The following is a 13,019-nucleotide window of genomic DNA, read 5'->3' as shown; positions in this document are numbered from 1 at the left end:
GCCCAAAAATCTGTTATATATTACATTAAGCGACGGAGCCCGCGACGCTGGGGTTTGGACCAAGTTCAGGATCGTCTACGACCCTCCGTTCCCGCCCTTTTTCTCTCTCTCTCTCCTTCATTTCGGTAGCTTCCACTACCGTTGGCTTTCGTGCGGTAACTGTGGGATTACTCCGAAACGAAACTTTAATTGCATCGTTTCGCGTTCGCGTATTTTCGGAGTCACGACCTTCACGCGACATTGGCATTGACCCTGTTTGGTGTGAAGGAAAAAATCACAGCCCAGCGAGAGGAAGTTTTCGCATCAACTCGGTATTGACATGTCATCGAGACTCGCGCAAGCAGTTCTTCGCATTCTGCCATGTTCCGAAATATCTTCAATGGTGATCTCACCCTTACCCGAACACACGTGCCTTGAATGATAGGAGGGACCGTGCAACCGATCAGCACCTCGTACCTTTGATCCGGTCTTTTGATCGCCCGAGAATCGGGCAATATTTCTCTGTCGAGTTTTTAGCACTCCTCTTTCAATGCCTGGAGAATAGGAAAAGTCCTTTCCACGGCTGACTTTTCTATGAGTCTGCCCGTTGTCCTGGACAAAGAAGAATTGATACTTTCGTTCCGTGCCCCGAAGTGTCGGAAAACCAGTAGCTCTGGTGAAGATTCAAGACTGCAGAATAGACGGCCCTAGAGCTGTATAATCACTCTCGGTCACTATCAACCTGGTAAAATGAAAGTAAAAGTCGCATCAGCCAAGACGGCGGAAAGCAAGCAAGCAAAGAAGGAAGGAAGGAAGGAAGGAAGGAAAGATGGAAGCAAAGCAATTTAGTTACCCCACGTTAACTTGACTAAGCCGCTAATAAGGTTCTGGTAATACTCTGATCTTGACAACCCACCACGACCCATAGATACGGTTTTGCTTCCACCCCACGTCTCTTTCTCGCTCCCTCACTCCCTCTCTCTTTATCTCCCTCTCTTTCTATCTGTACGTGTGCGCGTGTATAAATATGGAGTTAGAGAAATTGATAAGCTTTCCGCAGCCGTAATTCCCGACTTTGGACTAATCAGGTTCCACTCGGTTCGAACCTCCCTCATAATTTTCTCTCTATTCATCAGCATTCCTTTTCCTTCATCCAAGGGTTAATTGCAATATGCTTGTGCGACTCGGCCAGCGAATAAAGGACATGTTTTCTCTGGGCAAGAGTTTTCAATCGATGTTTCATCTGCATGAATCTGGGTTGAATACGATCATACCATTCCAGTCCACCGCTGCCAATCGTGAGTAAACGTGAATGTAAATGAATCGCGCTTCAGTAAAATGCAGCCGGAATCTGCTCATTCAATTGATCCTCCACTTCGGTTCACCTTTCAACAATTCGAACCGGATATCTGAGCAGGGTGAAAAATTTCTCCAAATGAATGAACGTTAGCCTGTTGTCTGGAACACTTTCTGTGGAATTGAAAACTCTCGTTTATCTGTCAGTTAGGTGAGTGTCAAGCGGAAGTGGTTATTCTTAAGGAGAGGGTGATGTGATCAAGCATAATGTCAGTCGGGATTTTGCCTCACTCTTCATTATCCTCAATTACTTCTTTGGCCTACGAAATTAACGCCGCGTTAGTTAACCCCGCAGCGTTTGCACCTTTCTTGTTAATTTATTACAACCCGCAGGGTCTTCTGGGGCTCTCTTCGCTGAAGGAAAGCCCCAAGTGAGTCTAGGCGCAAAACAAGAGTCACCTGCGTAAGTCTGGGTCTCATTTCTCCCCGGAAGTCGCACCCTCGTAACAGCGTAACCCTGTATTCATGATTCCTCAATTAACGAATTTAATATTAATTCCCTGTAGCGTATTTGGTAACCGTTCCTAACGGGGGGGGGGGGCGCGAAATAAGAAAAAGAAGATGAGTTCCAAAGTTACGGAGTTGGCGCGATGACTTATTAAACATTCTCTTATTGATCTTTCCCATTACCCGTAGTCACCCTGAATATTCATCAGTCGATCGAACCAGACCAAGATCGTAAGTGATCGTCAGAATAATCGTTTCTGGTATTGCTGACAAATTATGAGAGCCGTACTCTCGGTATAAATTCAAAATCTGGGGATTAAGTTTAAACTACTTTTCCAGTCGAAATGTACCCTGAAATCGTGACATCTGGTTGAGGACTCTGATCACTGCTCTGCCGAGTAAGTGCACCACTCGAAATTGGGAAGGTACTAAACGGGAGTGACATGATGGCGACGATACTGATCCTAGCGGAAGTTCAGTTTTACAAGCTTCCAATATTACGGCAGACGGACGGCTTCGGGGCGGGGCTTTTGACACGGTGGGCGAGCGTCTTTATGGGTCCTGGAAACGTATCAATTCCCTCCAGGGTTTAGAACCACAGCGACGAGCGCACCTTGCCCGATGCCTTCTGACGAGACGTCGATAATCTTGTTCCTTGTCAAAACACGCCCCTTCCTGCTAACAGCACTCCGTCTGGCATTCCACTCCCGTTGCCTACCCTGATCCTTCGTCTCTCCACTCCGGTGAAAACGCGACGGGAAAAGCATATCCTGGTCTTGCTAGTCCTCAGACGTTCATTCACGGACTAGTCTCTTTTCGTAACTTAAAGATACTGCAAATTGGGGGCTTCATAGCTATCCAACCACTCGGGTAACCTGGCACATATTTGATCTTAGCTAGACCAGACTTGATCTTGATATGTGGCTCACTTTGGAACCAGGAATGAATACGTGATGCAGTTTTCATTTGAATAAATTAATTGGAACCACAGCATGTATTCACGGGACGGGTATTGTTGAGCATTTCGGATTCAGACGAATCGCTTCGTGCACCACGGAACAAACCAGGATCGATTCTCATGACCCTTTTCTTTCCACCCTTTCCGCCGTCTTTTCTCTGCACGTCTGACGTCCAGTTTCCCAGTTTCATAATTCTCGGCATGAAACTGGTACTTAGTAATAGCTTTACTGGTGGTACTATGGCCAGATTTCCGAGTGCAAAACGTCGGCTGACAATCGAATCCTTCCAACTGCAATTCACGTGTTACCCGGAAAACTAGTCCCTTCGATAGTGAAGAGTACGGCAACCGTTTCGAACGTTTCGAACACCTTCGCAGATTTCCGGGAGTCCGAGATGAGTGTGTAAGATTCGTGTTTCGCGAGTTGTGCCATTCTGTCAAGAGTAGCCGAGGACAGGGTGAAATTTCTGGCAAGATCCATTAACGGTGGTCGGAAGAGTACAAGGGGTACGTATGTGGGGCGATCCTTCTTCCGGCTATTCCTCTTCCATCTCTCCTTACCATTTCTGCCATTTCTATTTTCCTCCTACCAAGGTGGAGGGGCAATCAGACGGCGACCGTTGAGATTGATGGTTGGACCGTCGCCACCGGGCTTTTCAGCAGTCATCTTGTCGTGTCGAGTCGCGTCGCGTCCGTCGCCGCCGAACGGAAGGAAATATTTCGCCTTTTTGTTTTCTGGCTAAGTGGTTCCTTCGGAACGGAAGATGTCCCACGGCGCGTGGTCGCTCGGTCGGTGAGTCCGACGGTCCGCAGTCCGGATATTCACGGACAATTTGTCATCTCCCGGGCACACGCTCTCACAGTCGGGAATTTCTTTCGCTTGGCTCATATTCGCGCATCTCCTTTTTATTAATATGAACCGCGGAGGGAGTGGCGGACGACTTTGAGGCACCCCGTCGCGAGCGGTGCGTCGCAGGAAGTATATTTTTATTCATTCCACTCCCATGCTTACCCGGTGTAACGTCTCTTTCGCATGCTTTTATACTCCGTCCGCAACGCGAAGAGATGGACTTTATTACGCCGTTGTACAAGCCGGTTGGTATGATACGTATAAAAAAAAAGAAAAAAGAAAAAGAGGCGATGAAAACTGTGCGAAAGACATGATATATTTTTCCGTCACGGAATTTCCTTACCGTTTAGTGAGTGTAATTTTCGAAATCCGTCGAGAGCCTTCATCCGTACCAGCCGCGTATATCCCAAAAAGGATTTGGTAAATTTCATCGAGTTTAATCCGCGTGTAAATCGAGGCCTCGAACACCTAATTCTAATAAGTCTCCGAGTGGCAAATCCCGAATTGGCAATCAGTCGCGATCGATCGCCCCGACACGTTTCATTTTATACATTCGAATTCTTCAAGGGGTGCAGAATTTCAAGATCTGATATTTCTCCACTTTCCACGCCCCCCGAAAAAAAATCTCCTCCTGAACGCTGATTTCACAACCACGCCGACAAAAGCCCGAACGGTTTCCGAGCTGTTGCGGGAATAATTCGAGGGTAATTAAGGCAGCACATGATCCACCTGTCTAGGTTGGAATTTAACCGAAGTGGGCTACTTCGGGGTAGCATCGTCGATGACGGGGGTGCACCAACCATCGGCGCTTTAAATAGTTAACTAAACTACGAAACAATTCGCGGTCTCCACATCCGCAGACCTGTAACCCCGTCTATTCGTCTCTGTCGTTGCTCTACCGCTCAATGGCTGACTCACATCCACGCGTGTGCAGCACGCCAGGCACGCAGACCTCGCCACGTGCCACCCACGGGAATCACATATATCGAGTAATATTCCTCTGGAATAGTTTTCCCGGTAAAACTTTCTCGGCATTGCGGTTTCGATAACGCGTGTATAATCATCGGGGTAGGAACGAGGGTGTTTGCGAAGGATTGCGTTTGGTGCGCCCGTGACGTCACGCAGGGGGCAGGAGCCGGCAAATTTGGGGATGGAAATCAGCGCGGATTTCTTCGCGCGTAAGAAGGTTACCATTAACTCCCGGCAGGCAGGCAGGCAGACAGGCAAGCGGAGTCGAGGGGCTAAATTTGTTGAAATTCTTCCTTATTTCTGGGATGAGGTGACCTGAGAGAGACAGAGAGAGCTTAACCGAATTATATTTAAGCCAAAAAGTCAGGGGCGGACGATGGAAGCTGCCGGCTGTCGTTCCGAAGGGATCCGCGAAGGATAAAAGCTCGGATTCTCCCCATCGTCGATTCGCCGCGTTCCACGATATCATGGTTGTCTCTTACGAGCGGATCACTGGGGGATGAGTAGACGCTCGTTGATCGGGGGAAAATAGAAAAGAGACCCCGTTGTTCCGAATTCAGGCCCCACCCTGTATCCGCGGTAATTGTTATTACCGATCAACGAGGTTTTCAGCCTCGGCACACGGCGTGCAGCAGTTCAATTCTCGAACGTCTTCGTAATCATTTTCAATTTATTCCATCGCCCTGCAGCATCCCCCGTTTTCACCTTCAATAGGAGACTCTCTAAATTAAATCCGGCATATCAGACACGTTTTATTTAATCAGGACCCGCCCTCCTCCCCTCCCCAGCCCTGAATTCCCGCCACAGAAAAACCCCGACTATAACTGGTTTATCCGAACCGATTTCCAAACCGATATATATACCGATGCACAGAGGCTTCAATTTCCCGAAATGTGCACAGCTGAACCTCTCGCGTCGAAGACGTCGTTTCGAAAAATCGTCGAATTGAAGCAGCTAGGCTACGGACTCCGCGCAGTCTCCACTCGAACAAATATCCGAGGGATTGAATAAATCCGAGTTATCTGCAATTATCAAATCTCCCCATCGGCCGGGATGTGCTCGGTCGCTGGGATAAGAGCCGCTCTCTAAAAGCCACGCTGCTGATCCGATGTTCACTTCTCGTTGAGAGAAATAAATGATCTTATTAAAAGATTATAAGCCGTGCTGGGTGTACCGGGCGATGTAGCTGCTCGTTTCTTTCCGAGGGTACATATATATATAAGGTATATTGTACCCATACAAAACAATTTTTATTCTTTATTTCTCGGAATGTATTTACAGAGAAAAGAGATACTGCGGGACGTCCGATGGGCCGGGTGGTCTTTCCGAGTTGCACGCCTTCAGTTTCCTTTGGTTTCGTCAAAAAGTATAATCGTAGATTAAAAAGGCTCCTGCCGTATACCCGGGCGGCTTTTAATTAATCCTAATTAAGGACGGGGTGTATATCCACCGGGAATTTTGACCCTTTCGCGAGATGCCGGTGAGATGCCGAGACGAATACTCCTTTCATATCGTTTTCTCTCCATCTCTTTCTCGTTCTCCTTAAACGCAGATCTCTATCTCAGGATTTAACATTAACAGCATTCCATTTGAGATTTTTTAAAGACCCTTGGCATCCTTCTCCTGAATCGTTGGTGAGGAAAAACCTGGCCGATCAATGCTGAAGTTTATCGCTAAACAAGCCTCGCAACGCTTCAAGGTGTATATTTCGCGCAATAATTCTGCGGGCCAATACCGTTAATTATTTTAAGCCCAGGGTAATTTCGCCCCCCTCGCGGCGACCGTTAAAAGGCGATTCGTTTCCCAGGGCGACTTTAACGGCACTACGGAGGGTGCAAAAACTCGATACTGTTATTTCCACCGACTCTTGAATACCGACAATGAAGTTTGCCGGTTTGTAGATTCCCGCGAGAAGCGAAACAACCGACGTGAGAATTGAAAAATTGGCTCAATTGCGCATCTGCTCCATGATGGGCTTGGACGAAGAAACATTCCATTGTTTTGTTTTTTTTCTGATTAATGACCTTTCCGACAACACTCATTTGCTGGGATAATAACGTCTATGAAAATGGAAAGGATTGTCTTCAGAAGAAACGAGTTTAAACGATCAAACGCCCACCCCCCACCCCCTCCCCCCCCCCCCCCCCCCCCGCCGCGGCTAACCAATTTACCGGACTTTTGGAATACCAAGGAATTCCGAAATTATACCGCAGAGTGAGGTTTAACTGCGCGAAGCCTTGTTAAGAGATTTCGCCGAAGAGCTGAAGAGCTGGCGAAAGTTTTAGATTATACAATTCACCCTCAAAGTCCCGGGTTACGTGCGGAGGTAGGTAGGTATGGTGGAAAAGTTTCGTCGTGTGAATAGGTGTCAACTGAATTGTGGGCCCGAGGATAGGGCGACGACGTGTACGTTCCGGTTGTATGCACGATGCCTACATTGAATGGAAAGATATTAAAGGGGGTGTCTCTCTTTGTCCGGTAAGTGTCGACGGTTTTTGGTCGTCTTTTGCCCGAGTCGCTCGCTTTATCCTCACTCCGGGGGCGATAAACGCCTCAACAGAATCGCGTTATTAGAAATTTTCTACCTTCTTTTTTCCGCTCAATTCATTTTGTGGTTCCTACGATTATTATCGTTGTTGTTGTTGTTATTGTTATTATTTTTTACCACTTCAGAGACCAGCTTCGAAGAGGAATTAGCCATCGTTTGTACAATGACATGGCACAGTTATTACACACCGTCTTCGTTGAGCGGTATCATCCATCATTCCCGTCGTTTTTCCAGGCTATAATATTATCATAATATCATTTCTGATCCTCTCTTCTTGTACGGCATGCCCCAGAAGGAAACTGAATTTTTTAGAGCCAATAACTTCCCGTCTCCCTTCACGTTAATGCGCTGCAGAAGATTCGACTAGAGTCCCGATTTTCGTCCTTTACTTTCTCCTTTTTCCTCTTTATTCTTATTCTTATTCTTATTCTTATTCTCACAAGTCTTATTCTTCCTCTTGAGAGTCGAGCCAAGCTTTGGTGAAAAAGATTTTCCAATTTTCTTATTGGTTGTCGCGTGAACAGTTACCTGAAAGCGTCTAATACCCGAGACAGAGTGCAACGCTGGGTTTCCCGGGTTCAGAAAAATGGCGGACGAGTCCTGAAGGACAGGCGATAAATGCAGTCTGCGAGTGCGAGAGGAATCTTGCAATTCTGCATTCCAAATGAGCCGAGACTACGGCCTCCATCCATCCCACGGGAGGGCACTAGCGGCAAGTCATGAACGTCTTAATACGCGTCCAACTTTTATAACCGGCACCCGTTTTCATTGGCGTTTTCATTGGTGCACCCAGCAGCTTTGAAGGGCTCGGCTACAATGGGATATTAAAATTCTCTTGGAAATATTTATACCCGGATACCAAGGCGGATAGGAAACCCATTTTGAACCTGCCCCACTCATACCTTTTTGCTATGGAAATTCTCCGTGCGTCAGGAACACCGGTTTAACTTTAATTTGACGTATAAGGAAGATCAGGATTCCGGAAATATTTCTCCGAGCCATATGGTAACCGTCATCAGTTCCTGATTTGTACTCGCAGTCTGTAATCAGGAATTAATTACAGAATGCTTGTAATTTCAGGTCTGAACTGAAATCGAGGTACCTTAATTCCGTGTCACGTGGTAATCCTGCAAATGTTCGATTTCTTTGCTATTCTTAAATTTTATTTAAATCTATAAAATAATGTTAGATCTTCGACTCTACCGGCCTTCGAGAGACAAAATTAAAAACTTTATTTCCACACCATATAGCAGTTTGGACTACAGGTGACTGATGAGAAAAAGTTACAAAATTGATTCCGATCAGAAAAAAATCCAAATTTCTCGTGAAAAATATTAGTTTTTTCATCAGGGTAGCTTACACAAGCAATTGTAAAATTTTCGCAATTTCACGTATTGCCCAATAATTTTCCTCAACATTACGCAATGCTGACCGATCTCACTGGCGAATGAGTTCAATCTCAAACATCTTTAGTGATTTTGAGAAACTTACGTAGAGGTTTCAACCGATTTTGAGTAATTTCAAGTGCTCCGCGGTCAAATTCTAAACGATTCGTGCTTGGGTACCGAACCAAATCAAACATCCTCAGGTTTTTGAAGTAATTTTTGGCCATTTTTTCAACAATCGCTTCGCTCTAAGCGGTTTGTGAACCATTTATTTCCAGGTCCGACAAAAAAACAATTCATTTATTTCACCGTCAAAAGTTTTCCCGTATCATTGGGTAAAAAATGGTAGATCGTGCGCTATGTTTGATGATGAAAATACAGAAGAAAATATCAGCAAAGTCAGCAGTCAAGCAGCCCTTTCCCGAATGAACACTTATTTTCACAGTGCAGCAAGATGGGCAGATTTCCTCAAGTGTAGAGTTGTTCAACGAGAGATAAATTGTGGGTTAGGACATCAACTTTGATCAATGGTTTTGATTTACACAAAATATGGTAATTTTAAGCAAAGGGTTGAGGACAATCCTAATTACCACACTTATCAATCGTCGCATGTGAAAACGGTCAAGCAGATCGTCGATTGGCGAACCTTAGATTAGGTTAGGTTAGGTGAGGCTGGGTTAGGTTGGGTTAGGTTAGGTTAGGTTGGAGGGCAGGGGTTGTGTTTCGAAATATACATGCAGTACTCTACCGACCGTGACGTCACGTAGTCGACTACCAACCGCGTTTCGTTTTTACTTCGAGTTGCCAGCGGCCATCTTTCAGCTACTGCAACCACCTCACGTCCACGGAGGGTAGAGGTAAGGAGAAGTATCTCAGATGGAATTTCGACTGAAAAGTGTCCGGAAAAAAGCGAAAAATAGTAGTTCAACAAGTTGCCAAAATGGTGCTTATAATAAGCCATAAGGGTAACAATATGATTGGTGCTTAGCAATCCTTATTGGCGCTTTGTAGAACTTTTACTACAGCAACGCAATCTCATATCCACTCTATTTTCCGGACACATTCTATACACAGAGTCAGTCCTCCTTACATTTACCCTCCATACTCACGTCCCAGACCGAATTAGTCTGAGTCAACAACGTCACGAATAATTCGTGACGTCACTGACTGGTGGCAGTACTGCAAGTATATTTCAAAACGGAACCAGGAATAGGTAAGCGAATTTCCGGAAAGCGATCAGCGGCGTGGTTGGAGGAAGCCAGGAGCCTCAAAGGGAGGCGAACCAGGGCGCACTTTGGAGGTTAACTGACCACCGGTCGGCCGGAGTCCCGTCCTCGTTCACGGTGTGAAATACTGTCTGGCCACGATCCAACCTCATACGTTACTTCTGGCCATACGCGATGCCCGGCTTCCCTCCCCCCTTTTTATCTCCATCCTCTTCCTCCTTTTCCCGGCGACGCATGCACTGGTTTCGGGTAGGTCAGCTTGATCTACCGGCGTGTAATGCACTTTCCACACTGCTGAGAAAAACGGGATAATTTACAGACCCCTTTCTTCTCTCCCCTCTTATCCTGCTCCGCATTGGATGGGACCTCTATCCCAGGAATTACTCCCCCGCTACTGCACGGTCCAAATGATTCCGGAAACGCGGCATTACCAGCCGAGTTATATCCGCTTTCATATACTCGGTGCCGAGATCTATCGGTCCTTAAATTCGATAAGAGATCGCGGTCGAGATCCATCGCCTGCTTTCGGCTTGAATTGCATTTTTCTACTCTTAAGCGGCGTCTTTTTCTACTACCGCCTTTCGTGGGGCGCAAAAAGCTCCTGTCACAGGACCCATTTTTGTACGCCAGTCGAGCTCAGCTCCTGCAGTATTTCGTATTTAGTGCCAAGTCGGAAAGACCAATGCCGGGTCACCCGGTTATCAATGGCCGGCTAAACAAAGGGATGAGAGATTCGTGCTGGTGACGTTTATCATATTTTATTACTGGGAGTTCGTGCCTCATTGTTCATCGCCCTGCGGTGCTTTGTTTTATTTTCAGTTATTACTTGACCGCGTTTATTATTAATTAATTTTTTTTTCTCCAAACTGGTCGGTACGATTCATATTGTCGCGATAATCAGATAGACCATCATGAGACGTGAAGTCTCAGACCTCTTTTTGGTTGAGTCCTCCTCTGTGTTTCAAGTGCTAAATTTAGGTATGAATAATTATCGGCGATTCGTAAGACGTAAGATTTTGAATCTTCATCGGTGATGGCCTGAATTTCTACAAGATATTAAAAAAAATTCTTAAAAATTGACGTTTCTTTCAATCAAGCTACATTTCCAAAATTTCTTTCCAAACACATAATAACCCCTGAAGTTGGTGGAACGCCGAGATGTACGGAGCTGATTAAACGACGTGCTCAGCGTGACGCACTGGCAAGGACCTATTGTCCTTCGTCCTCGTAAAGTTGTCCGTGACGAGAGTGCCCCAAGCGAGTCGTGCAGGAAACCAGCTCCTCGAGGACGAAGGATGGGTGCATTGATTAAAACCGTAAAGATATCGCGCCTCACATTCGCGCCGAAATTTGCCTCCCTTAGCGTGTTCCTTCGTTTAAAGTAAGAACGTTTTATCCCCTTTTTTTACTCGACGCGCTTAGACTCTAAAATCTCTAACGCCTTGAAGTAGACGAGAAACTTTCCCGGCTCCATCCTTATCCACAGCCAGACTGTCGGACAGACCAACAGTCGACCACCTGTTTTTACGGGCATTTGTTTATCAAGTGCACCATTAGAGCCGGTCCCTCAGTCATTACTCCTGGTCCAAGGATCATAGACGTAATCCGTTTCACCCCGACGTTTCTTCATCGCTTAATAATTGCAGCACCGACGCTCGAAATTGCCCGCAGTTTAATTACGGCGAATTAGTTTGTCCGCCCGTCGGCTCTCAATAGAGTCTTAATTCCGCGTGATTGGACAAAATTATCTCCCCGGATTAGTGCATTTTCATTTCTTTACTGCCTGTAATCTGCAAGGGTACTTTTTTCTCTACGGTACATAACGTCGAGTATTTCACTTTTTCTTCATGGATTCGAAGCGAATTTATAGTTATGTACCTATACAATCTTTCAAAACATCATAAAAGCTCGTCTATGATACACGCATACATATACATCGCATTGCATCTCGAGTAGGTACTTTATTTATACATTTTTCACCTCGACGTTGGATGTAAATAATATATGTATATTGGTTACATATATATATATATATATATAGGTACGTACCTGGTTGCCACTTGGTTTTATTTTTTTTTTTGTTTTGTTTTTGCTTCTATTTTTCATTCCCCTCATCCTCATATACACACATACATTATAGAACCTAAGGTTCTATGAACACACGTTTCACTCGCGCGTCTTTCTCCCACGAGGCAACTTTGCGATATGAGTTATTCATCCACGCCTCAGATATTTATGGAATTTAAATCTTTCAAATCGATATATATATATATATGTATGCAGACTACGGACGGCGAAGACGAACGTGAATGGAATTTGGGGTACAAAAAAAAAAAAGTAATGAAAAAAGGAATTATAAATGGTGAGTAAGAAAGGAACAAAGGAAGTAAACGAAACGGGTAAGAAAAACTGTAAGATATTCTATAATTTCTGCGCTTACATCTGCATATAGAAAAGTTACTCGAAGTCTATAACATTTCGATATTTTCTGTGTCAAGAAAATATCGTTTAAACTAAATCCAACTCGATCAACTTCACTTGCACTTTAAAAGCTTTGACTTACATCCTATCTCTGTATTAATCAACACCTCTTCGACTGAATTAACACGTTCTTTAAATCCTCAATAATAATCCGTTCATCCAGCGTCCAAAAAAACAAAACCAAAAAAAAGGAGGCAGAAAAAAATAACGAGAAAACGCGAATAAAATCGAGAGGAAAAACTCTGGAGTCTGCCCGAGTTCCGGCAAACGGTGCAGGCGATTTTTATTCTCCAATATTTTTTTTTCTTCTCTCTCTCTCTCTCTCTCTCTCTCTTCTTTTTTCTTGTACTTCCCAGTTCGGTAATCTGTGCCTAATTAACTACGCTTAAAGGGTTGCCTCAGTGGCGGGCGGCGGGACGGACATTTCGCGAAAAATTCTCTCCAACCAGAACAATGCAAGCCGGGCTACTGAGTGTTACCGCATGGGGTACACGATTCGAGCCTTAACAAGGTCCGTGTTTAGTTTAGACCGGCAGGCGAGCAGCATCAACAGCAGCACCAGCAGCAGTAGCAGAAGCCAGGAAGCCTGGCGAACCTCGCGCAGACCTCGACATAGTGGTGCGTGTTAATTATTTTTACCAAATTCTCTTTTGCCTCGCAGAACCGAGCCTGGTTTTAACCCCAGCAGGGTATATTATACGCCGGAATTCCTTTCTGGAAAGCCTGAATGCAAACTCGGTGTTTCCTTCGTTCACAGATCATCGAGTCGACTCACCTGTTCCTCAGAATTATTTTTGCGATCGGATATTTCACGGGGTAA

General features: G+C 45.4%; 1 protein-coding gene across 1 annotated transcript in view; it reads right to left on the bottom strand.

Annotated features, from left to right (window-relative positions):
- LOC124411102 (ephrin-A5) overlaps positions 1–13,019 on the bottom strand; it is a 417,074-nt gene that overhangs the window by 217,986 nt on the left and 186,069 nt on the right. The window lies entirely within an intron of this gene.

Source organism: Diprion similis, chromosome 10 (genome assembly GCF_021155765.1).
Source record: "Diprion similis isolate iyDipSimi1 chromosome 10, iyDipSimi1.1, whole genome shotgun sequence".
In the NCBI taxonomy this organism is placed as follows: domain Eukaryota; kingdom Metazoa; phylum Arthropoda; class Insecta; order Hymenoptera; family Diprionidae; genus Diprion; species Diprion similis.
The sequence above is the reverse complement of the archived record's forward strand: the minus strand, read 5'-3'. Positions and strand labels throughout refer to the sequence as shown.